This window comes from Coregonus clupeaformis, unplaced genomic scaffold (assembly GCF_020615455.1).
Source record: "Coregonus clupeaformis isolate EN_2021a unplaced genomic scaffold, ASM2061545v1 scaf5777, whole genome shotgun sequence".
NCBI classification, from domain to species: Eukaryota; Metazoa; Chordata; class Actinopteri; order Salmoniformes; family Salmonidae; genus Coregonus; species Coregonus clupeaformis.
Window position 1 is genome coordinate 4,267 of NW_025539231.1, and position 7,375 is coordinate 11,641.

At 40.4% G+C, this 7,375-nt stretch overlaps 1 long non-coding RNA gene across 1 annotated transcript; it reads right to left on the reverse strand.

The window, feature by feature from the left end:
• Positions 1-5,379: 5,379 nt before the first annotated feature.
• Positions 5,380-6,128, reverse strand: LOC123490947. The gene is made up of 3 exons (XR_006661112.1): positions 6,030-6,128; positions 5,567-5,694; positions 5,380-5,463 (listed from the first exon to the last, which is right to left on the reverse strand). It is a non-coding gene; the product is annotated as an uncharacterized LOC123490947 (long non-coding RNA).
• Between the last annotated feature and the right edge of the window lie 1,247 nt (positions 6,129-7,375).

Sequence of the window (7,375 nt, forward strand, 5' to 3'; positions counted from 1 at the left end):
TGTTGGCTAGCTAGCAATGGCTACTGTGTTGACTTTGTTTGAAGAACGGCTAACTAGCTAGCCGTGCTACACCGGCACCGCCGAAAAACAATGCTAACCTACAGTAACTACCCACAACAGCCCACGATGCCTAACTATGACGCCATAGCTAACTAGCATGCTAGCATCCAATAACACACAGTTTAGCACCAATACTTGGTTACAACAAACTACCAATAGTGTGTTAACACACTAAACAGATAATTCGTGTCCGTGTCTAGTTCCTTTCATAACGCAGCAAAAATTAGACGTTAGCTAGCTAGCACATTAACATTGGAAACAACTCTCCACCGTTGCTAAACGTTACCAGTAGCTACCAGGCTAGCTAGCTAGCCTCGTGCTTCGCCGGGCTCCGCCGTAAACAATACTTACCTACAATAATTACCTACGGAAACCTACAATAACTACCTAAATAACTACCTAAATAAACTACCTACAGTACCTAACTACAACTACCTACCTACGATCTAAATACATGGTTTAAGCTTTACTCAACACCATATAAGAAGCCAAGCTTACCTCCTGCTTACCTCCTGCTAGAGAAAACACAACCTCTCCCGACCAACGCTGGCTCCAACACCATACCTACTATGAAGCATGGGGGTGGAAACATCATGCTTTGGGGCTGTTTTTCTGCAAAGGGACCAGGACGACTGATCCGTGTAAAGGAAAGAATGAATGGGGCCATGTATCGTGAGATTTTGAGTGAAAACCTCCTTCCATCAGCAAGGGCATTGAAGATGAAACGTGGCTGGGTCTTTCAGCATGACAATGATCCCAAACACACCGCCCGGGCAACGAAGGAGTGGCTTCGTAAGAAGCATTTCAAGGTCCTGGAGTGGCCTAGCCAGTCTCCAGATCTCAACCCCATAGAAAATCTTTGGAGGGAGTTGAAAGTCTGTGTTGCCCAGCGACAGCCCCAAAACATCACTGCTCTAGAGGAGATCTGCATGGAGGAATGGGCCAAAATACCAGCAACAGTGTCACGCTCTGGCTCCGGGACTTTGTGTGTTGAGCCAGGGTGTGTTCGTTTCGTGGTGTTTTGTTTGGTTGGGTGGTTCTATGTGTTGTATTTCTTTGTTGGGTTCAATGACTCCCAATCGGAGGTAACGAGTGTCAGCTGTCGGCTCGTTATCTCTGATTGGGAGCCATATTTATCTGTATGTTTTCCTGTGGGTGTTGTGGGTTTTTGTTCCGTTTCAGTCATAGTCACTGTTGGACTTCACTATCGTCTTTTGTTTTGTATTTACGTGCTTTATCATTAAAGTCATCATGTTCACTCAACGCGCTGCGTATTGGTCTGCTCCTTCGTCAGACGATCGTGACAAACAGTGTGTGAAAACCTTGTGAAGACTTACAGAAAACGTTTGACCTGTGTCATTGCCAACAAAGGGTATATAACAAAGTATTGAGAAACTTTTGTTATTGACCAAATACTTATTTTCCACCATAATTTGCAAATAAATTCATAAAAAATCCTACAATGTGATTTTCTGGATTTTTTCCCCTCATTTTGTCTGTCATAGTTGACGTGTACCTATGATGAAAATTACAGGCCTCTCTCATCTTTTTAAGTGGGAGAACTTGCACAATTGGTGGCTGACTAAATACTTTTTTCCCCCACTGTACTGAGACTGAGGGGGGCTGTTTCGTCCGCTCAGATGCTTTCTCCGGTGAGATACATTCAGCCTCTTGCGAATTGAAGAACATTTATGAAACAGAGAGAGACGAAAGATACAAAAAAATGTATGTTTTTTTTCTTGGTCATTTTGTTTGGGAACCATGGCTTCTCTTGGCATCCATGAATACACGTCATTGCTCCTTATACAGAGACAGTCTTCTAAACAAAACAGTAATGTCAATGAAATCGTGAATTTTTCCCAGTGACTGACAGACACTATTATGAAAAAGAAGAAGTTGTCCAAGAACAAAGAGGAGGCTCCAGAGGCTGAGGAGATGGAACACACTAACGATAGAGAAAACCAACCAATCAGAAACTGTAGAGGACTCCCCTCCAAAAAATAAAAAAATAAACGGAATGCAGCAATAGAGGAGAGAGAGGAAGAGAGGACGGTGGAGGAGGAACCTAAAATAAAAGGTCAAACTAAAAAATGCAAAGAGGACAAACAGACAATAGGTGACAGGTTACACAATGAGTCCATACCTCAAAAAAAGAAATCATATGTAACAAGATTGATGAGGACTTCAATGGTTGCCTAAGATTGTTGGAGAGGCAAAGAGGTCAGCCATTTAGGAGCTTTTGGTCAGAGCTCCAATGTTCATTGCATCTCAAAGACAGATAAAACCATCATATGAAACACCGTATATTTTAATCTGGGCTCAATGGACAGTATTGCAACACCGTTAACATAAAAAGGCTGTTTTGTTTCCTGCAAAAATTCAACAATAGACTTTATAGTGAAATGGATATTATAAATAAAAATGTTGCGTCAACTGGTGTTTATACAGTGGGGGAAAAAAGTATTTAGTCAGCCACCAATTGTGCAAGTTCTCCCACTTAAAAAGATGAGAGAGGCCTGTAATTTTCATCATAGGTACACGTCAACTATGACAGACAAATGAGGAAAAAAATCCAGAAAATCACATTGTAGGATTTTAATGAATTTATTTGCAAATTATGGTGGAAAATAAGTATTTGGTCAATAACAAAAGTTTCTCAATACTTTGTTATATACCCTTTGTTGGCACTGACACAGGTCAAACGTTTTCTGTAAGTCTTCACAAGGTTTTAATACACTGTTGCTGGTATTTTGGCCCATTCCTCCATGCAGATCTCCTCTAGAGCAGTGATGTTTTGGGGCTGTCGCTGGGCAAGACGGACTTTCAACTCCCTCCAAAGATTTTCTATGGGGTTGAGATCTGGAGACTGGCTAGGCCACTCCAGGACCTTGAAATGCTTCTTACGAAGCCACTCCTTCGTTGCCCGGGCGGTGTGTTTTGGATCATTGTCATGCTGAAAGACCCAGCCACGTTTCATCTTCAATGCCCTTGCTGATGGAAGGAGGTTTTCACTCAAAATCTCACGATACATGGCCCCATTCATTCTTTCCTTTACACGGATCAGTCGTCCTGGTCCCTTTGCAGAAAAACAGCCCCAAAGCATGATGTTTCCACCCCCCATGCTTCACAGTAGGTATGGTGTTCTTTGGGTGCAACTCAGCATTCTTTGTCCTCCAAACACGACGAGTTGAGTTTTTACCAAAAAGTTTCATCTGACCATATGACATTCTCCCAATCCTCTTCTGGATCATCCAAATGCACTCTAGCAAACTTCAGACGGGCCTGGACATGTACTGGCTTAAGCAGGGGGACACGTCTTGCACTGCAGGATTTGAGTCCCTGGCGGCGTAGTGTGTTACTGATGGTAGGCTTTGTTACTTTGGTCCCAGCTCTCTGCAGGTCATTCACTAGGTCCCCCCGTGTGGTTCTGGGATTTTTGCTCACCGTTTTTGTGATCATTTTGACCCCACGGGGTGAGATCTTGCGTCGAGCCCCAGATCGAGGGAGATTATCAGTGGTCTTGTATGTCTTCCATTTCCTAATAATTGCTCCCACAGTTGATTTCTTCAAACCAAGCTGCTTACCTATTGCAGATTCAGTCTTCCCAGCCTGGTGCAGGTCTACAATTTTGTTTCTGGTGTCCTTTGACAGCTCTTTGGTCTTGGCCATAGTGGAGATTATAGTGTGACTGTTTGAGGTTGTGGACAGGTGTCTTTTATACTGATAACAAGTTCAAACAGGTGCCATTAATACAGGTAACAAGTGGAGGACAGAGGAGCCTCTTAAAGAAGAAGTTACAGGTCTGTGAGAGCCAGAAATCTTGCTTGTTTGTAGGTGACCAAATACTTATTTTCCATCATAATTTGCAAATAAATTCATTAAAAATCCTACAATGTGATTTTCTGGATTTTTTTTCCTCAATTTGTCTCTCATAGTTGACGTGTACCTATGATGCAAATTACAGGCCTCTCATCTTTTTAAGTGGGAGAACTTGCACAATTGGTGGCTGACTAAATACTTTTTTACCCCACTGTATACCTCTAAACACTGTGATATCAACCTCAGATATGAGGTCGCTAGATATGAGCACAGCAATGTCCATGTTTTATTTTGGTTTCCTTACTTATCTGTGATGTCACACATTTGCATGATGCTTAAAGGGGCAATCTGCAGTTGCTTCATCCATTTTAGGACATAAATTAATGATATGTACCTGTGGATTCTTGAAGAATATAACTTATAAATGTCTCATGAGCTTAGTTCAACTGCCATTCTCCATCACAACCCAATATATAAGCTTGTTTTCCTCCAGAGTTTGTAATCAAATAAAATTTAAACAAACACTCATAACACGGTTACAACCATAAAGTTTATATCATGGGTGGTCAGTCCTTGCACCCATAGCTCTTCTATGAATTTGACAGTGGTTACATTTCTCCAGCCCCATCCCTCAGCTTTTTACCAAAACAGGGGCGGGACACAAGCTTTGTTATTGTGTCAACTGCTGATTGCCGCTTTAAAGAAAAATGTTGTCAAGTGCCTAAAGCTGCTGATTTAGAAGTATTGCATAGTTTATAAAACTGAGTGATTTTATAAAAAACGTAACTTCCATTCTATTTATTACACTTTTACTTCATTTATTGTTAAAGTGAAGTTATTGATATTAAAGAAAATGTGCCTGATTTATATGAAAGCTCAAAACAAAACATACTTTTTTTAATACATTATAGCTACATCACAACAGATCCTTGATTGTTAACGTGAAAAATTACAAAACAGACCCTTGTTGGGGTCAATTCGAATTCAAGTCAGCCAATGAACGTTTTCCAATATTTACATACTGTTTTACCCACTTCATATGTATATACAGTACTGTACTTTAGTCAAGGTTCATCCTATATAACTACAGCTGCACACACCTTTTCTATACACACCACTATATATGTATATTTATATTCCGGACCTAGACATTGATCGTCCTGATATTCCTTAATTCCTTTATTTACATTTTTGGGATTTGTGAGATTTTTTTGTATTGTTAGGTATTGCAATAACATCTGCAAAAAAAATTGTGTACCAGACAAATAAAATGTGATTTAATGTAAATTAAAATCACTTCCTGAATTGAGTGAATTCCGTTGACCGCAACAAACAGATGCAGGGGTCATTAAATTAGAAGAATACAACTCAATTTAATCCTCAAAGGAAGATGCAATAATATGAGTTTAGTATGTGAGCATACCTCTTAAGAGAGTGTCCCGCAATTTCATCTGACAATATTAATGCTCTACTCACAGATCCAACGGTTCTGCATGCTACCACGATTCAGCATTCCAATTATCCAAAGGTGCATTATTTGGGACAGTTAACACGCAATCACCCCCAGTTTGTCTCTTCCAAAACCTGTGAAAAGAGAACACCTCCATGAATGAAAAAAATGACTGAATCAAAAAAATGATTTAACAATCCTTCTTTGTTGGATTTACACTGAATAAAATGTCCTTACCCATCAGTCAGATTCTGATGACTTCCACTAACCCAGAGCCATTGGCCGACTTTAGCTATGTCATTTAAACCGATCCAGTACCCATGATCTTTATCATAGTAGTATTGAGTGTGGTTATGAATGAATTCCTGAATGTGAAATGAATGAAACCATAAGTAGTTGAAAAAAACGGTGTTTAACAGTAATCCACAGTTTTGGGAGACAGTGTCTAAATGTTATGAATAAATGCATCGAATCAGGTCCAAATGAGAGAGAATAACAAACTGCACAACAGGTAGCAGCAGTGTAATGACCTTTGTGCTTTTGTCTTTCAGTAACAACTGGTTTACCTTGAGCTCATATCTATATATCACACATTATAATATAGTTCCATTTCACTTTTTGGAGATTTAATTTGTAGAGTTCCCCATTAAATGTCAAATGAATCTGTCCCTCAAAACTCTAGTCTGTAGCATTGTCCCACCTGTTCCTTTTGACTGCCTATGACAACCAAATCAGCATTATTTTGTTTGCAATCCATTCTGCTTTGTTCCCAGGTGTTCCACGGAGCGGGAGGGTACAAAATCTGGTAACAACTAGATTGGAACAACATCCACCCACGTTCGACAAGGGTTACACTTTCTCTCTGCAACAATGATGAATTACAGTATGAGGTAAGTATACTACATACGTGTTACCAATATTAGAGAGTAAGATACAAAGTGCAAAGTTTGTCTTCAGTGTGACACTAGTGGATTGTCAAACTCATTCCACGGAGGGCCGAGTGTCTGCAGGTTTTTCCTTTCAATTAAGCCCTAGACAACCAGCTGAGGGGAGTTCCCTTACTAATTAGCGACTTTTAATTAATCAATCAAGTACAAGGGTGGAGCGAAAACCTCAGACACTCGGCCCTCCGTGGAATGAGTTTGACATGCGTGTGTACATTATGATGAAAACAAGGGTAACAGGAAGGGGAGGCTTACCTCCTGCGCCATCTTTTGGTGAACAATATTGATTGACAGGAAAATCTTCAAACTGATATATGACCCTAAGAGTCCAGTTCAGTCTATCCCTCTCTCTTGACACCTCTTCTTTCTCAGCTACTAAACGTTGGTTTGCAGTGCTTAAGCATTGCTATAATCACTCTGCAAAATGTGATTGGCTATACTCAGATTGCTGTTGAGGTTCGTAAGGACCTGATTGGCCGCCAGTAGAAATGTACGCGCATCTGTTAGTTGCTCCAGTTCCCTCACCAACTTTGTGTTGTGCTCTGAGAAGGCAGTGCTGACTGTGGAGAAAGACATGTTTACTCTATGATGTCATCCTGCACCCTCCAAAATCCATAATACTTTATGATCCATATACTCACAGTAGACACAGAGGCCTATAATGGCTGAAAGCAAGAGGACACAAACAACCCCTAAACATACTGCCACTCCTCGAAAGGGTTGAGAATGGAGAGCAGGCATCTCATCCACTAGGAATAGTAAAGATAAGATTCATGTTATTATAGCCATATTGTTAGCATAAGTGTATACATTTAATGGTAAGTTATTCCATAATTTTATGAAATCTAATAATTGAACAATAAACGGTGGATAATTTGACTATAGCCTCCTCGATTCAATCCAGACCACGGAAGATCCGCGTTACAGCGTGATTGAAATGTAAAGGAAATCGCGGAGACCGAATTCACGGTGAATGCTGCATATGTCGGGTCAATAGGAAATTGATTTACATTTTGCTATTTACTATTTCTTATTTTATTCAAGCGGATAAGGTAGTCACATAGGCAGTGACGTAGTTCCTCTATGCCAAATTGACGTTCAG